The sequence below is a fragment of the Manis pentadactyla genome, chromosome 7, assembly GCF_030020395.1.
Source record: "Manis pentadactyla isolate mManPen7 chromosome 7, mManPen7.hap1, whole genome shotgun sequence".
Lineage (NCBI taxonomy): Eukaryota > Metazoa > Chordata > Mammalia > Pholidota > Manidae > Manis > Manis pentadactyla.
The window spans coordinates 75,731,816-75,752,176 of record NC_080025.1 but is presented as its reverse complement, the minus strand read 5'-3'; the positions used below and the strand labels follow the sequence as shown (position 1 = coordinate 75,752,176).

The following is a 20,361-nucleotide window of genomic DNA, read 5'->3' as shown; positions in this document are numbered from 1 at the left end:
CAGGTTCTGTAATCACATAGAACCCTAAGCAAAATAAACCTAAGAAGGTCCATATCAACACACATAATAATTGAAATGTCAAAGATTAAAGATGAAGAAACTTAAAAGCAGCAAGAGAGAATCAAATAGGTATATATGAAGGAAAATGCATAAGGGTGTCAGTTGATTTTTCAGTAGAAACTTTGCAGGCCAGAAAGGAGAGGCATTATATATTCAAAGTGTTAAAAGGATAAACCCTACAACTATAAATATTCTACCCAGCAAGGCTATCATTCAGGATTGAAGAGATAAAGAACTTCTCAAACAAAAATTAAGAAGCTTATCACCAATAAGCTGGTCTTACAAGAAATGCCAATGGGTCTTCTCTTAAGTGGAAAAGAAAAGGCCATAAGAAGAAGTGATAAAATTATGAAAGGAAAACATTTTACTTGTACAAGTAAAAATACACAGGTCATAGACCAGTCACTTATAAGCCAGTATGAAGTTCAAAAGATAAAATGGTAAAATCAACTGTAAACACAAAATTAGTGAAGGCATAGACCAAATTAAAAGTTACAAATTGTATACATAACACATTGGGGCAGGGATAATAAAAAAGTACTACTTTTAGAATATATTCATACTTAAGTGACCATCAACATAAGATAGACAGCAATATACATAGAATGGTGTACATGAACCTCACAGTAACCACAAACAAAAAACATACAATACACAAAGAATAAAGGTAAGGAATCCAACTACAACACTAAAGAAAGTTGTCAAATCATAAGGAAAAAGAGCAAGAGAAGAAGGAACAGAAAAGAACTATTAAAAAAACAGAAAACAAGATGGCAAAAAGTATATACCTATCAATAATTACTTTAAATATAAATGGACTAAATACTCCAATCAAATGACATTGGGTGACTGGCTGAATAAAAAACAAAACCCATCTATATGCCACATCCAAGAGACTCACTTCAGACCTAAAGATACATACAGACTGAAAATGAGGGAATGGAAAAAGACATTCTATGCAAATGGAGGTGGAAAAAAAAAAGCTGGGGTAGCAATACTTATATCAGACAAAACAGACTTTAAAACAGTGTGTAACAAAAGATAAAGCAGAGCATTAGATACTGAAAAAGGAATCCACCGTGAGTATATAACAATTGTAAATATCAATGCTGCCAACATATATATAGTACCTAAGTATAAAAAGCAAGTATTAACAGACATAAATGGAGAAGTTGATAGTAATACCATAATTGTAGGGAACTTTAAAAACCCCATTTATGTCAATGGATAGATCATCCAGACAGAAAATCAATAAGGCAACTGTAGCTTTGAACAACACTATGGACACTTTAAAAAATGGTGCTGGGAAAACCGAACAGTTACATACAAAAGAATGAAAATGGACCAGTTTCTTACACAATACACAAAAACAAATTCAAAATGGATTAAAGACCTAAATGTAACACCTGAAACCATAAAACTCCTGAAAGACATCACAGGAAGTGAATGCCTAGATATCAGCCTTACCATTTTTTTCTGGATATGTCCTCCCAGGCAAGGGAAGCAAAAGCAAAAATAGGTGGGACTACAACAAACTAAAAATCTTCTGCACAGCAGAGGAAACCATCAACAAAATGAGGAGGCAAAAAATGGGAGAACATACTTGCAAATGATATATCCAATAATCCAATAAAGGGTTAATATCCAAAATATATAAAGAACTCATACAACTCAACACCAAAACAACAAATAACCTAATTAATAATGCACAGAGGACCTGAATAGACACTTTTCCAAAGAAGACATTCTTTGGATGGCCAAAAGACATATGAAAAGATGTTTAAAATCACTAATCAAAAGTGATGTGTGGAGGAATAAAGATGGTGGCGTGAGAGGAGAGACAGAGGCTTCCTCCTAAAACTGGATACAATTAGAAAATTTAATTGGCCCAACTAATCCTGAGAGAGCAACAGGAAAGAGGACGCATCAGACTGCACACACCTGGAGAAAAGAGCAGACCTCAGCGAACCGGGTAACGTACCAGAGCTGTGGCTCCACAGGACCAGAGGCCCTCCCCTACCCCAGCTCATCGGTGGGAGGAAGACAAACGGAGTAGGGAGGGAGTGGAAGGCTTGGGACTGCTGAATACCTAGCTGCAGAGATCTGCTCTGGGAGCACAAACCTACATTTCATGGTGCTTTCTTGAGAATTGCATGACTATTGGGTTGGAAAGTTAATACAGGCAGAGTTCCTGGGGAGACTGGGATTCTGGCTGCTTGTGGAAAGCAGGGATCCATATATGGCTGCTCTGGGACAAAAACTTATACCTATGTGCCTGGCCCACTGGCTCAGGCAGTGGAGACAAGCACAGGAGCCAGGAGGCGGGAAACAGCAGCTCTTTCCTACCCCCAGTACCGCTCCCCTGCAACCCCTGACATTGCTTCAGGGGCTGAGCAGCTCCAGAATAGAGCTTCTGGACACTAGAGGGTGCCATATACAAACATGAAACGCCAAAGGAACCTTGTCCAGAGTAAAATTGAATACCACTCCTGAGAAAGATTTAAATGATATGGACCTCGTGACTCTTCCTGAAAGGGAATTCAAAATAAAAATAATCAACATCCTAATGGAGGTACGGAAAGACATCCAAGAACTCAGGAATGAATTCAGGTCAGAGATCCAATCGTTAAAGAACACGATGGAGGGTATTAAAAGCAGGTTGGATATGGTGGAGGAGACAATAAATGAAATAGAAACTAGAGAAGAGGAATACAAAGAATCTGAGGCACAGAGAGAAAAAAGGATCTCTAAAAATGAAAGAATACTGAGAGAACCGTGTGAGCAATCCAAGCGGAACAATATTCGCATTATAGGGATACCAAAAGAAGAAGAGAGAGAAAAAGAGATAGAAAGTGTCTTTGAGGAAGTAGCTGCTAAAAACTTCCCCAATCTGGGGAAGGAGATAGTCTCTCAGCCCATGGAGATCCACAGATCCCCCTACACAAGGGACCCAAGGAAGACAACACCAAGACACATAGTAATTAAAATGGGAAAGATCAAGGATAAGGACAGACTGTTAAAAGCAGCCAGAGGCAGAAATAAGATCACATACAAAGGAAAGCCCATCAGGCTAACATCAGACTTCTCAGCAGAAACCTTACAGGCCAGAAGGGAGTGGCATGATGCATTTAATGCCACTGAGTAGAAGGGCCTGGAACTAAGATCACTTTATCCAGCAAGATTATCATTTAAATTTGAAGGAGGGATTAAACAATTTCCAGATAAGCAAAAGCTGAGAGAGTTTACTTCCCACAAGCCATCTCTGGAGTCTATTTTGGAGGGACTGCTATAGATGGAAGTGTTCCTAGGGTTGGATAGCTGTCACCAGAGGTAGTAAAATCATGGTAGGGAGGGTGGAGCAGTTGATTGTGAGGCAAATGCAAAATTAAATTGACTATCCCCAAAGCCAATCAAAGGATAGAGAAAAAGTATAGAATCTGATACTTAATATATAAAGAATGAAGGAGGAAGAAAAAGGAGGAGAAATAGAAAAGAACCTTTAGATTGTGTTTGTAACAGCATACTAAGTGAGTTAAGTTAGACTCTTAGATAGTAAGGAAAGTAACCTGGAACCTCTGGTAACCACAAATCTAAAGCCTGAAATGGCAATAAGTACATACCTATCGATGATCACCCTAACTGTAAATGGACTGAATGCACCAATCAAAAGACAGAGAGTCACTGAATGGATAAAAAAACAAGACGCATCTATATGCTGCTTACAAGAGACTCACCTCAAACCCAAAGACATGCACAGACTAAAAGTCAAAGGATGGAAAAAGATATTTCATGCAAACAATAGGGAGAAAAAATCAGGAGTTGCAGTACTAGTATCAGACATAATAGACTTCAAAACAAAGAAAGTAACAAGAGATAAAGAAGGATAATGATAAAGGGCTCAGTCCAACAAGAGGATATAACCATTATAAATATATATGCACCCAACAGGAAGAGCACCAGCATATGTGAAACAAATACTAACAGAACTAAAGGAGGAAATCATTTTAGGAGACTTCAACACACCATTCACTCCAAAGGACAGATCCACCAGACAGAACATAAGTAAGGACACAGAGGCACTGAAGAGCACACTAGAACAGATGGACCTAATAGACATCTATAGAACTCTACACCCAAAAGCAACAGGATACACATTCTTCTCAAGTGCACATGGAACATGTCCAGAATAGACCACATACTAGGCCACAAAAAGAGACTTAGTAAATTCCAAAAGATTGAAATCCTACCAACCAAGTTTTCAGACCACAAAGGTATAAAACTAGAAATAAATTGTACCAAGAAAGCAAAAAGGCTCACAAACACATGGAGGCTTAACAACACGCTTCTAAATAGTCAATGGATCAATGACCAAATTAAAATGGAGATTCAGCTATATATTGAAATAAATGACAACAGCAACACAAAGTCCTAAATTCTTTGGGATGCAGCGAAAGCAGTCTTAAGAGGAAAGTATATAGCAATCCAGGCATATTTAAAGAAGAAAGAACAAAAACCCAAATGAATAGCCTAACATCACAAGTATCAAAATTGGAAAAAGAAGAACAAATGAGGCCTAAAGTCAGCAGAAGGTGGGACATAATAAAGATCAGAGAAGAAATAAACAAAATGGAGAAGAATAAAACAATAGAAAAAAATCAATGAAACCAAGAGCTGGTTCTTTGAGAAAATAAACAAAATAGATAAGCCTCTAGCCAGACCTATTAAGAGAAAAATAGAATCAACACACATCAACAGAATTAGAAATGAGAAAGGAAATATTACGATGGACCCAACAGAAATACAAAGAATTATTAGAGACTACTATGGAAACCTATATGCTAAGAAGCTGGAAAACCTAGAAGAAATGGACAACTTCCTAGAAAAATACAACCTTCCAAGACTGACCAAGGAAGAAACACAAAATCTAAACAAACCAATTACCAGCAAACAAATTGAAGTGGTAATCAAAAAACTACCCACGAAAAAAACCCCTGGGCCAGAGGGATTTCCTTAGGAATTTTATCAGACATACAGAGAAGATATAATACCCATTCTCCTTAAAGTTTTCCAAAAAATAGAAGAGGAGGGAATACTCCCAAACTCATTCTATGAAGCCAACATCACCCTACTATCAAAACCAGGCAAAGACCCCACCAAAAAAGAAAATTACAGACCAATATCCCTGATGAACATAGATGCAAAAATACTCAATAAAATGTTAGCAAACCGAATTCAAAAATATATCAAAAGGATCATACACCATGACCAAGTGGGATTCATCCCAGGGACGCAAGGATGGTACAACATTTAAAAATCCATCAACATCATCCACCACATCAACAAAAAGAAAGACAAAAGCCACATGATCATCTCCATAGATGCTGAAAAAGCATTTGACAAAATTCAATATCCATTCATGATAAAAACTCTCAGCAAAATGCATATAGAGGGCAAGTACCTCAACATAATAAAGGCCATATATGATAAACTCACAGCCAGCATCATACTTAACAGAAAGAAGCTGAAAGCTTTTCCTCTGAGATCGGGAACAAGACAGGGATGCCCACTCTCCCCACTGTTATTTAACATCGTACTGGAGGTCCTAGCCATGGCAATTAGACAAAACAAAGAAATACAAGGAATCCAGATTAGTAAAGAAGAAGTTAAACTGTCACTATTTGCAGATGACATGATATTGTACATAAAAAACCCTAAAGACTCCACCCCAAAACTACTAGAACTGATATTGGAATACAGCAAAGTTGCAGGATACAAAATTAACACACAGAAATCTGTGGTTTTCCTATACACTAACAATGAACCAATTGAAAGAGAAATCAGGAAAACAATTCCATTCACAATTGCATCAAAAAGAATAAAATACCTAGGAATAAACCAAACCAAAGAAGTGAAAGACCTATACCCTGAAAACTATAAGACACTCTTAAGAGAAGTTAAAGAGGACACTAACAAATGGAAACTTATCCCATGCTCTTGGCTACGAAGAATTAATATCTTCAAAATGGCCATCCTACCCAAAGCAATATACAGATTTGATGCAATCCCTATCAAATTACCAACAACATTCTTCAATGAACTGGAATAAATAGTTCAAAAATTCGTATGGAAACACCAAAGACCCCGAATAGCCAAAGCAATCCTGAGAAAGAAGAATAAAGTGGCAGGGATGTCACTCCCCAACTTCAAGCTCTACTACAAAGCCATAGTAATCAAGACAATTTGGTACTGGCACAAGAACAGAGCCACAGACCAGTGGAACAGATTAGAGACTCCAGACATTAACCCAAACATATATGGTCAATTAATATTTGATAAAGGAGCCATGGACATACAATGAGGAAATGACAGTCTCTTCAACAGATGGTGCTGGCAGAACTGGATAGCTACATGTAAGAGAATGAAACTGGATCACTGTCTAACCCCATACACAAAAGTAAATTCAAAATGGATCAAAGACCTGAATGTAAGTCATGAAACCATAAATCTCTTAGAAAAAAACATAGGCAAAATCTCTTGGATGTGAACATTAGTGACTTCTTCATAAAGGAAACAAAAGCAAAAATGAGCAAGTGGGACTATATCAAGCTGAAAAGCTTCTGTACAGCAAAGGACACCATCAATAGAACAAGAAGGTACCCTACAGTATGGGAGAATATTTTCGTAAATGACAGATCCGATAAAGGCTTGACATCCAGAATATATAAAGAGCTCACACGTCTCAACAAACAAAAAAAACAAATAACCCAATTAAAAAATGGGCAGAGGAGCTGAACAGACAGTTCTCCAAAGAAGAAATTCAGATGTCCAACAGACACATGAAAAGATACTCCACATTGCTAGTTATCGGAGAAATGCAAATTAAAACCACAGTGAGATATCACCTCACACCAGTAAGGATGGCCACCATCCAAAAGACAAACAACAACAAATGTTGGCAAGGTTGTGGAGAAAGGGGAACCCTCCTACACTGCTGGTGGGAATGTAAATTAGTTCAACCATTGTGGAAAGCAGTATTGAGGTTCCTCAAAATGCTCAAAATAGACTTACCATTTGACCCAGGAATTCCACTTCTAGGAATTTACCCTAAGGATGCAGCACTCCAGTTTGAAAAAGACAGATGCACCCCTATGTTTATCGCAGCACTATTTACAATAGCCAAGAAATGGAAGCAACCTAAGTGTCCATCAGTAGATGAATGGATAAAGAAGATGTGGTGGGGGCGGAGCCAACATGGCGGCGTGAGTAGGACAGTGGGAATCTCCTCCCAAAAACATATATACTTTTGAAAATACAACAAACACAACTAGCCCTAAAAGAGAGACCAGAAGACGCAGGACAGTGGCCAGACTGCAGCTACACCAGCGAGAACCCAGCGACTGGTGAAAGGGGTAAGATACAAGCCCCGGCCCTGCGGGACCCGAGCGCCCCTCCCCCCAGCTCCCGGCGGGAGAACAATAGGCAGAGCGGGAGGGAGACGGAGCCCAGGACTGCCGAACACCCAGCCCCAGCCATCCGGGCCAGAGCGCAGACACAGTATATGCCCAGGGGGCCCTGGATACTGGGAGAACAGGGGGTAAGACCTCAGAGCGGGTGCTGAAGCTGATGCCCCTGTGACAAAGAAAAGCGGGGGCTTTTTGAAAGTCTTAAAGGGACAGGGACTTAACAGCTTGACGGAAACAACCCAGGTCACAGTACAGCAGCTGGAAATTACAGGGAAAACCGGGTGCACTAACCCCCTGGGCAACAGCTCTGAGACCCCTCACGGAGGCAAACAGTCAAGCAGCCCCCCCATCCATCACCCCACCGGGCGCTGCGAAAGCAGAGAAGCAGCCTGAGACAAATTCCGCCCACAGAAAGGGAAATTTCTCCCTCCCGGCCAGGCAAGACACAAAGACCCACTCTACACGCAATTACCCAACACAAGCCACTAGGGGTCGCAGTTGCCCCAGTAAAGAAAGGCCAGTAGTAAGTGAAAATTTTGGCCCTCCCAGCTGACAGTCAATAGCACCTGTCAACATGAAAAGGCAAAAAAATATGATTCAGACAAGACTAACCCAGACAGCTTCGGCATCTGCTACATCTTGCCCTGAGAAGGAATCTGGGGAGATAGATTTAGCCAGTCTACCTGAAAAAGAATTCAAAACAAAAGTCATAACCATGCTGATGGACTTGCAGAGAAATATGCAAGAACTAAGGAAGGAGAATTCAGAAATAAAACAAGCTCTGGAAGGACTTCAAAACAGAATGGACGAGATGCAAGAGACCATTAATGGACTAGAAAACAGAGAACAGGAACGCAGAGAAGCTGATGCAGAGAGAGATAAAAGGATCTCCAGGAATGAAAGAATTTTAAGAGAGCTGAGTGATCAATATAAAAGAAATAATATAAGAATCATAGGCATTCCAGAAGAAGTAGAGAGAGAAAAGGGGATAGAAAATGTCTTTGAAGAAATAATTGCTGAAAATTTCCCCAAACTAGGGGAAGAAATGGCCTCTCAGACCACAGAGGTACACAGAACTCCCATGACAAGGGATCCAAGGAGGGCAACACCAAGACACATAATAATTAAAATGGCAAAGATCAAAGACAAGGACAAAGTATTACAAGCAGCCAGAGAGAAAAAAAGGTTACCTACAAAGGAAAACCCATCAGGCTATCATCAGACTTCTCAACAGAAACCCTACAGGCCAGAAGAGAATGGCATGATATACTTAATGCAATGAAACAGAAGGGCCTCGAACCAAGACTACTGTATCCAGCACGAATATCATTTAAATATGAAGGAGGGATTAAACAATTCCCAGACAAGCAAAAGTTGAGGGAATTTGCCTCCCACAAACCACCTCTACAGGGCATCCTACAGGGACTGCTCTAGATGGGAGCACTCCTAAAAAGAGCACACAACAAAACACCCAACATATGAAGAAGGGAGGAGGAGGAATAAGAAGGGAGAGAAATAAAGAATCATCAGATTGTGTTTATAATAGCTCAACAAGCGAGTTAAGTTAGACAGTAAGACAGTAAAGAAGCTAACCCTAAACCTTTGGTAACCACAAACTTAAAGCCTGCAATGGCAATAAATTCATACCTTTCAATAATCACCCTAAATGTAAATGGACTGAATGCACCAATCAAAAGACACAGAGTAATAGAATGGATAAAAAAGCAAGATCCATCCATATGCTGCTTACAAGAGACTCACCTCAAACCCAAAGACGCGCACAGACTTAAAGTCAAGGGATGGAAAAAGATATTTCAAGCAAACAACAGAGAGAAGAAAGCAGGTGTTGCAATTCTGGTATCAGACAAAACAGACTTCAAAATAAAGAAAGTAACAAAAGACAAAGAAGGACATTACATAATGATAAAGGGCTCAGTCCATCAAGAGGATATAACCATTATAAATATATATGCACCCAATACAGGAGCACCAACATACCTGAAACAAATATTAACAGAACTAAAGGAGGAAATAGAATGCAATGCATTCATTCTAGGAGACTTCAACACACCACTCACTCCAAAGGACAGATCCACCAGACAGAAAATAAGTAAGGACACAGAGGCACTGAACAACACACTAGAACAGATGGACCTAATAGACATCTACAGAACTCTACATCCAAAAGCAACAGGATACACGTTCTTCTCAAGTGCACATGGAACATTCTCCAGAATAGACCACATACTAGGACACAAAAAGAGCCTCAGTAAATTCCAAAAGATTGAAATCCTACCAACCAACTTTTCAGACCACAAAGGCATTAAACTAGAAATAAACTGTTCAAAGAAAGCAAAAAGGCTCACAAACACATGGAGGCTAAACAACACGCTCCTAAATAATCAATGGATCAATGACCAAATCAAAATGGAGATCCAGCAATATATGGAAACAAATGACAACAACAACACTAAGCCCCAACTTCTGTGGGACGCAGCAAAAGCAGTCTTAAGAGGAAAGTATATAGCACTCCAAGCATATTTAAAAAAGGAAGAGCAATCCCAAATGAACGGTCTAATGTCACAACTATCAAAATTGGAAAAAGAAGAACAAATGAGGCCTAAGGTCAGCAGAAGGAGGGACATAATAAAGATCAGAGAAGAAATAAATAAAATTGAGAAGAATAAAACAATAGCAAAAATCAATGAAACCAAGAGCTGGTTCTTCGAGAAAATGAACAAAATAGATAAGCCTCTAGCCAGACTTATTAAGAGGAAAAGAGAGTCAACACAAATCAACAGTATCAGAAATGAGAAAGGAAAAATCACAACAGATTCCGCAGAAATACAAAGAATTATTAGAGACTACTATGAAAATCTATATGCTAACAAGCTGGGAAACCTAGGAGAAATGGACAACTTCCTAGAAAAATACAACCTTCCAAGACTGACCCAAAAAGAAACAGAAAATCTAAACAGACCAATTACCAGCAATGAAATTGAAGCGGTAATCAAAAAACTACCAAAGAACAAAACCCCCGGGCCAGATGGATTTACCTCGGAATTTTATCAGACATACAGGGAAGACATAATACCCATTCTCCTTAAAGTTTTCCAAGAAATAGAAGAGGAGGGGATATTCCCAAACTCATTCTATGAAGCTAACATCACCCTAATACCAAAACCAGGCAAAGACACCACCAAAAAAGAAAACTATAGACCAATATCCCTGATGAACGTAGACGCAAAAATACTCAACAAAATTTTAGCAAACCGAATTCAAAAATACATCAAAACCATCGTACACCATGACCAAGTGGGATTCATCCCAGGGATGCAAGGATGGCACAACATTCGAAAGTCCATCAATATCATCCACCACATCAACAAAAAGAAAGACAAAAACCACATGATCATCTCCATAGATGCTGAAAAAGCATTTGACAAAGTTCAACATCCATTCATCATAAAAACTCTCAGCAAAATGGGAATAGAGGGCAAGTACCTCAACATAATAAAGGCCATCTATGAAAAACCCACAGCCAACATTATATTGAATAGCGAGAAGCTGAAAGCATTTCCGCTGAGATCGGGAACTAGACAGGGATGCCCACTCTCCCCACTGTTATTTAACATTGTACTAGAGGTCCTAGCCACGGCAATCAGACAAAACAAAAAAATACAAGGAATCCAGATTGGCAAAGAAGAAGTCAAACTGTCACTATTTGCAGATGACATGATACTGTACATAAAAAACCCTAAAGACTCCACCCCAGAACTACTAGAACTGATATCGGAATACAGCAAAGTTGCAGGATACAAAATCAACACACAGAAATCTGTGGCTTTCCTATATACCAACAATGAACCAACAGAAAGAGAAATCAGGAAAACAACTCCATTCACAATTGCATCAAAAAAAATAAAATACCTAGGAATAAACCTAACCAAAGAAGTGAAAGACTTATATTCTGAAAACTACAAGTCACTCTTAAAAGAAATTAAAGGGGACACTAACAGATGGAAACGCATCCCATGCTCATGGCTAGGAAGAATTAATATCGTCAAAATGGCCATCCTGCCCAAAGCAATATACAGATTTGATGCAATCCCTATGAAACTACCAGCAACATTCTTCAATGAACTGGATCAAATAATTCAAAAATTCATATGGAACCACCAAAGACCCCGAATAGCCAAAGCAATCCTGAGAAAGAAGAATAAAGTAGGGGGGATCTCACTCCCCAACTTCAAGCTCTATTATAAAGCCATAGTAATCAAGACAATTTGGTACTGGCACAAGAACAGAGCCACAGACCAATGGAACAGACTAGAGAATCCAGACATTAACTCAGACATATATGGTCAATTAATATTTGATAAAGGAGCCATGGACATACAATGGCGAAATGACAGTCTCTTCAACAGATGGTGCTGGCAAAACTGGACAGCTACATGTAGGAGAATGAAACTGGACCATCGTCTAACCCCATATACAAAAGTAAACTCAAAATGGATCAAAGACCTGAATGTAAGTCATGAAACCATTAAACTCTTGGAAGAAAACATAGGCACAAACCTCTTAGACATAAACATGAGTGACCTCTTCTTGAACATATCTCCCCGGGCAAGGAAAACAACAGCAAAAATGAACAAGTGGGACTATATTAAGCTGAAAAGCTTCTGTACAGCAAAAGACACCATCAATAGAACAAAAAGAAACCCTACAGTATGGGAGAATATCTTTGAAAATGACACATCCGATAAAGGCTTGACGTCCAGAATATATAAAGAGCTCACACGCCTCAACAAACAAAAAACAAATAACCCAATTAAAAAATGGGCAAAGGAACTGAACAGACGGTTCTCCAAAAAAGAAATACAGATGGCCAACAGACACATGAAAAGATGCTCCACATCGCTAATTATCAGAGAAATGCAAATTAAAACTACAATGAGGTATCACCTCACACCAGTAAGGATGGCTGCCATCCAAAAGACAAACAACAACAAATGTTGGCGAGGCTGTGGAGAAAGGGGAACCCTCCTACACTGCTGGTGGGAATGTAAACTTGTTCAACCATTGTGGAAAGCAGTATGGAGGTACATCAAAATGCTCAAAACAGACTTACCATTTGACCCAGGAATTGCACTCCTAGGAATTTACCCTAAGAATGCAGCAATCAAGTATGAGAAAGATCAGTGCACCCCTATGTTTATCGCAGCACTATTTACAATAGCCAAGAATTGGAAGCAACCTAAATGTCCATCGATAGATGAATGGATAAAGAAGATGTGGTACATATACACAATGGAATACTACTCAGCCATAAGAAAAGGGCAAATCCAACCATTTGCAGCAACATGGATGGAGCTGGAGGGTATTTTGCTCAGTGAAACAAGCCAAGCAGAGAAAGAGAAATACCAAATGATTTCACTCATCTGTGGAATATAAGAACAAAGGAAAAACTGAAGGAACAAAACAGCAGCAGAATCACAGAACTCAAGAATGGACTAACAGGTACCAAAGGGAAAGGGACTGGGGAGGATGGGTGGGTAGGGAGGGATAAGGGGGGGAGAAGTAGGGGGGTATTAAGATTAGCATCCATAGCGGGATGGGAGAAAGGGGAGGGCTGTACAACACAGAGAAGACAAGTAGTGATTCTACAACAGGTTGCTACGCTGATGGACAGTGACTGTAAAGGAGTATATAGGGGGGACCTGGTATAGGGGAGAGCCTAGTAAACAAAGTATTCGTAAGTATTCGTCATGTAAGTGTAGATTAATGATTAAAAAAAAAAATGCAGTTCCTATGTGGTGACCTCTAATGAGTTCTACACAATGATATAAAGGACATATAAAAGTGTAGGCAAAGGGTCTGTTTGTGTTTATACAGAGGATCAAAGCCTAATTTGGCTACCCCGAAAATGAACTAAGAAACGATATGAAAGAGAACTTCCAACATCAGCATTCTCGGGAAGACTCATGCCAGAAGATGATCATCAAAAAACCCCAACAAAGATCCACGCACTGCTACAGCTGTAGATGCACTCATCCCACCAGCTCCTGGACTTGCCATGGGAATGAAGGAGATATCTAAGCTGGCCTGTGCATACAGTAAAACAACAAATTTGACTGGATCTATACTGTTGGAACTCAACAAGAATTAGGAGAAGTGCAAATTGTAGCGCTCCAAAATCTTACAACTACAGACTATTTACTGTTAAAAGAACATATGGGATGTGAACAGTGCCCAGTAATGGGTTGTTTTAATTTGTCTGATTTTTCTCAAACTATTCAAATTCAGTTAGATAATAACCATCATATCATTGATAAGTTTTCACAAATGCCTAGGGTGCCTAACTGGTTTTCTTGGTTTCACTGGAGATGGCTGGTAATTACAGGTATGCTTTGGTTATGTAACTATACTCCTATTATGTTAATGTGTGTGCGCAATTGAAGTAGTAGCTTAAAATCTATACATGCTGAAGTTACTCTACAAGAAGATATGTCAAAGAAATAATCAATCTTCCCATGTTTTCTCCCGCCTGCTACTTCTATAGCTTTTCTTCTTCCTTCCTAATTACAACGAATTCTTAAATAGAATTCGTGCCTCATATCAAATTTACCGAGTATCATAACTCCTCCAAGTGGTAAAGATACCTCAAGACAAATGCTGGGCATAGAAGCCACAGGGCATAAATATGCAAAGAAATAAAAAGCTAACCATTTCAAACAATAAGGCTTCTCTCTCACTTACCAACTTAACATTTCCCTGTATGGCCCCGGAAGATTACTGGTTAGCCAGAGACGGGTAAGATTCCTCAAGGGAGGAACAACCTAAGACAGGCACAGTCGCAGGGGGACCATCAGGTGAGAAATTGGGGATCAACAGAGGTGAGGCTTAGAACCTCACCCCCCCTGTTCTGAGAGAAATCTTCTGCATATGTGGATGTTTTATTGCCCTTGTCTAGCTTGGATTAACACATAGTCTACAGGCACACACCTGATCATCTACATTTGCTCTCTTACAACACTAAACTATGTTTTCTACCTTTATGTTGTATCTACCTACCACTTCAGCATCTTATTAAAAATAATAAAGAGAGAAATGTGGTATCCACATATAAATCAAGTATAAAAATCAAATGTGTATTCATATTTGAACTGACTGTTTATAGTTCATAATGCATGAGCAAAACCAAAAGTTTCTGTGATGACTGCCCTTGTACTGTTCACCATGTAACTTATTCACTATGTAAGAATTTGTTCTCCATGTAAGAACTTGTTCGTTATGCTTCAGAAGATTGGAGACTGACGAAAATTAGGCTTGGGGTGGATTAATGATTGTGCATTGAGCATTGACTCCCCTATACAGAATTTTATTGTTGTTAACAACCATTTGATCAATAAATATGAGAGATGCCCTAACAGAAAAAAAAAAAAAAAAAGAAGATGTGGTACATATACACAATGGAATATTATTCAGCCATAAGAAGAAAACAAATTCTACCATTTGCAACAACATGGATGGAGGTAGAGGGTATTATGCTCAGTGAAATAAGCCAAGCGGAGAAAAACAAATACCAAATGATTTCACTCATCTGTGGAGTATAAGAACAAAAGAAAAACTGAAGGAACAAAACAGCAGCAGAATCACAGAACCCAAGAATGTACTAACAGTTACCAAAGGGAAAGAGACTGGGGAGAATGGGAGGGTAGGGAGGGATAAGGGTGGGGAAGAAGAAAGGGGTTATTATGATTAGCATGTATAATGTGTAGGGTGGGGGAAAGGGGAGGGCTTTGCAACACAGAGAAGACAAGTAGTGATTCTACAACATCTTACTATGCTGATGGACAGTGACTGTAATGGGGTTTGTGGGGGGACTTGGGGTAGGTGAGAGCCTAGTAAACATAATGTTCTTCAAAAAAATAAAAATAATTTTTAAAAAATCACTAATCATCAGGGAAATCAAATCAAAAACACAATGACATATCTCATACTAATCAGAATTGCTTGTATAAAAAATACAAGATATAATAAGTCCTGGAAAAGGTGTCAAGAAAAGAGAACTGTCATCCACTGTTGGTTAGAATGTAAACTGGTGCAGCCACTATGGATATGGAAGTTTCTCTAAAAATTAAAAATAGAAATACCATATGATCTAGCAATGCCACTTCTGGGTATTCACCTACAAAAACCCTAACTCAAAAAGATATATGTACCCCTATGTTTATTGCAACATTATGTACCACAGCCAAGATATGGAGGTAACCTAAGTGTCCATCAAATAGATGAGTAAATAAAGATATATATTTACACAATGGAATATCACTCAGCCATAAAAATGAATGAAATCTTGCCATCTGTGACAACATGGATGGACCTAGAAGGAAATATGCTAAGTGAAGTAAGTCAGACAGAGAAAGACAAATATCATATGATTTCACTTAGACATGGAATTAAAAAATGAAACAAACAAAAAAACCAGAAACAGACTCATAAATATAGAGAACAAATTGGTGATTGCCTGAGGGGAAGGTGTGGAGACAAGCAAAGTAGGTTAAGGGAATAAACAGCTATAAACTTCTGGTTACAAAATAAATAAGTCACAGAGGTGAAAGTACAGCATAGATAATACGCTAATAATATTATAATAACTGTATGGTGACAGATGTTGATTATCTACAATTATTGTGGTGAGCATTTTGTAATGTATATAAATATTGAAGCACTATGTTTACACATGAAACTAATACTATATGTAAACTATATTTCACAAAAATTTTAAATGAACTAAAAACAGGTCTAAGTCCTAAACACAAGAGGTAAAACTCTAAAACTTTTAGAAGAAAACATAGGCATAAGTCTTCATGTCCTTGGGTTAGACAGTGGTTTCTTAGATATGACACCAAAGTATAAGTAACAGTAATTTTCAGTGATGATTTGCTATGACCTATTATCACAAAGATAGCCTTCAAAGCTACTTCTGGATTTTGTGTCACTGAAAAGTATCCATTGGCAGTAGCAAGGTAGAGCAGGGACATGGGACAAGTATTACAATTAATTTTTCCTGCCTATGATGAAAAAATGCCAAGATATATAGTATAGTATAGGTATATATATAGTATAGTAAGAACAGAAGGGACTCCATCTTAAGGCTAAGATTTCATTTTAAGAACTTCAAGTTAAGAGGTAAGATGCCTAACATAATGTATGGCAATTAGTCAACAACTGACATATCTCAAGGATGGGCAAGCATTCCTAAATGGTATGTTTCCACTGCTTGAGGGTAACGACTATCTTGGAGAAGAAAGGATCAATCAATAAAATCAATAAAATGTTAAGTTTGTCTTACAGAATATCTAGAGGACTGACTATGGATAATGATATAATGTCTCTTGCTGGAGATAGACATCATGAGACAACAAGTCAAGTCTACATCCAGGCCTCCTCCTATCCCTGGACCTTACCCCATTCTTGAAGTCCTTAAAAGACACAAAGCTTTAAGTGTGCCACATCTGTGAGGCTGCCCACACTCCCCTTTCTTTGAGCACGTGCTTGCTTAGGTAAAGTCTTCTTGCCTTTCAACTTACTGCATTTTGTCTCTGTGCTCTTCCAATTGTCTCTTGGGCAATTAATAAGAGACCATTTTCCCAGTGGTAAGATTCCTTGTTACTTCACTATTTCATTCAATTTTCTAGACTTCAGCACAAGTCTTCATTCTCTCTGTTCTACTTCAGACAAGTAGGGAAGAGGTACTAAGATCTCTGTTTTGGGCTTGCAAGTTCCCATCACCTGGGTGACCCTTACAGGACTGCAGCTGTATGATCATGCTCTTTAGTAGCCTGCCCCCAAATCTCCTTTCTTTGCCCTTTGAAGTTCTCTAAACATAATCTCACTCCATCTATGATCTGTAGCTCCCGCAAATCCTGGGATGGCAGGGGCTTAGTTCCCATGCTGTGCAGATTCAAGTGGACTCTAGACTCCAGGTGACCCTGGCTTCCGGAGTTGGCAAGGGATTTGTTCTATGTCAAGCAGTTCAGTGAGTTTTTCCTCCTCCCTCTGTTCTCTCTTGCTCTCTGCTGTCTGCAAGGCTGCTGCCATTCACTACTACTCTCGCTTTAATGAATTCCTTCCTTAGCTACACTCGTTGGATCTGTTCGAGAATTTTTTCTCTACCAGAGTCAAGAAACCTCCCCCATCCAAGTTGAGGTTTCACCTAGTGTGCAGGGAGAGACCTCTCCAGATGCAGTTGCCTGGCAACAGTTTCTTATTGTTTCATTTTAGTGAAATAAATAAAAGGTCTTGCTTCAAACTGATTTCACTGGAAGGTAGTGCTGATGGTATGGGACTTGGCTCCACAGAGAACAAAAATTGGAAATCCCACAAATCATGTTCTAGATCAGCAGTTTTCAAACTTTTGGCCATAGGACTCTTAATCTTATAAGTTACTAAGAACCTTAAAAAAATTTTTTTTAAATGTGGGATATAACTAAACATTTATAGTCATACAAATTAAAGCAGATAACTGAAATGTTTTTTAATTTATTAAAAATAACAATCCTATGTTAAGATAAATAATATTTTTATGAATAGTTATATTTTTAAAAACAAAAAAATTGGTGAGAGGTGGCCTTGTTTTAGATTTTTGCAAACCTCTGTAATACCTTCCTTAATGGAAAACAGTTGAATTCTTGTATGTGCTTCTCCACTCTATTGTGCTATTCATATTATTTTGCTTGACATATATTAAGAAACCCTGGCTCACACAGATGTATAGTTGGAAACAGTGGAAATATTTTAATAACTTTTCCAGATAATTATTTTCTTCTTCACAAGTGGTGGTATCTTAAAAGTCAAGTTGCAATGTAGAATCTGAAATTATTATCAATGAACTTTTTGTATTGCATTATATGATAATCTATTGGTCTAATTTGTACTTTGGATGTTTTTGCCCAGGCATGATTTTGTAACGTCATGCATTGGTTGGTCGTCTGAAAATAATAGTTCACTGAATTATGCAAAAAGTTCATTATGCTTACACATTTTGTTAAATACAAAATCCATTTGTTACTAAATTTTCCTCTGTAGAAAAGTCTCAAAAGTGTCAAGTGCACAGTGGTAGAACTAAGTTTTCTAAAATTCTTAATTTTTATATGAGAGATTTAATTTTATCATTGGTAACAATACTGCCAGTGGTTTTTCTTAAAAGGGCACGCTGACTTTACTTCCAAGAAAATGTCTGTCAAATCCCCCAAATCTGAATGGTAGTTTTTCAGTAGTGCTTTCAAGCAAAAATGCTATTCTGTGAAAAAAGCAGCTAGTTAAAAATACATGCCATCAGTGGCTGAAATTTAGTGAAACTAATGTTCACAATTTCATGGAGGATAATCTTAAGTGAAACAGTCAAGTTTTTTTTTTTTTGCTATTGCACATGCATGGCAGTGAAGAATGACTACTAGACTTTGGTGTCACAGCCTTTGATTTGTACTAAGGCCCCAGAAGTTTTACTTACTATTGATTTTACACACCAGTGCAAATTCCAGCAGTAAAGAAGCAAATAGTGGTATTATTATAAAGAGCTTTGACTTTGCAAACACCCTGAAAGGGTTTTGGGGTTTCCCAGAGGGCCATGGACCACACTTTGAGAACTGCTATGGTAGGTATTAGGATAAACATAAAAATATAAAAACAATTAAAACATGATTCCTTTCTCAAGTTCATCTCCTAATAAAGGAAACCTATACAGACCTGAGAACACAGCTTTAGCGATAAAAGAAATGGCAGCTACGTGGAAGCGAGATTAAAGACAAGCATGGAAGTAGAGACCAGGTAGGATATTGTTGCAGCAATACGAATGAAGAAACTTTAAGGTGGTGGAATTACAGGATTTGGTAACAGCGTAGATGTGTGGCATGAAGGAGGGGGCAATGGGGTGCTCATCCTACACAGGCTTCCCAGGAAGGGGAGATTGGTAGGGGGTTAGGAGGAGACGAATTTAGTTTTGGATTTATTGACTGAAAAGAATGCCAGATCTCTAGGTAGAGGCGCAGAAACCGGCAATCAGGTATTTTTGCTCCTTTCTTGAGGGCCTTGCTGTTTTCTCATCCAGGGCTATTATATTTCAAGTGCCTAGCACAATACCTAGCTCTTAATGTGTTGAATGAATAAATGAATGAATCTGGTTAGGAGTTCGTATAGCGACCTAGAAGGAGGATTGGGTTTGGTAGTCATTTTATACATGTTCATTTGAAACCATAGAAGCGGACATCAGGCTGGCTGTTGCCGTGGGACTGAACTTCCGCTTCAAAATCCTCCTGGTTGCCAAAGAGCCAGAATAGTGGTGTTCTTGGGGAATGTTACCTCTAATACGTCACAACGGTGTATAACATCTAATTTTGGAAAACCCGTTTATACATAACAAGCAAGCCGTGTTACCTTTACGGCAGTATATTAATACCTGTCAGACTGGCTTTAACTGGAGTGGAATGGGACTGACCTCACTGTCCCACCCTTCAGTGTGTGCACGGCGTCTTTCACAACCTCTTTGCGCGGCTTTTTGTAGCTGCCTCGCGGAGTTCCCAGGACGAGGCCCTCCGAGGATTCAGGTGCCGCACATCCGCGCGCCCAGGCAGGGGGCGGAGCTCACATCACCAGCGCGGCTGACGCGACATAGGCCGAGATCACCTCAGGCACGCGCGGTGCAATCACAGAACGCGCCGCCGCCGTCCGCGGACACATCGCAACCTTCGCTCTGAGATCCTTCCGCCCGTTCTTCCCGGCATCCTCTCCTGGCGCCCCGCATCCGGGGCACACAGGCTCGGAACCGCGGTCT

General features: G+C 39.1%; 1 long non-coding RNA gene across 1 annotated transcript in view; it reads right to left on the bottom strand.

Annotated features, from left to right (window-relative positions):
• The window catches only part of LOC130684281 (uncharacterized), a 98,908-nt gene extending 78,571 nt beyond the window's left edge, over nucleotides 1-20,337 (bottom strand). The window contains exon 1 of the long non-coding RNA XR_008998484.1: nucleotides 20,026-20,337. This is a non-coding gene — a long non-coding RNA (uncharacterized LOC130684281). The remainder of the gene's footprint in view (nucleotides 1-20,025) is intronic.
• Between the last annotated feature and the right edge of the window lie 24 nt (nucleotides 20,338-20,361).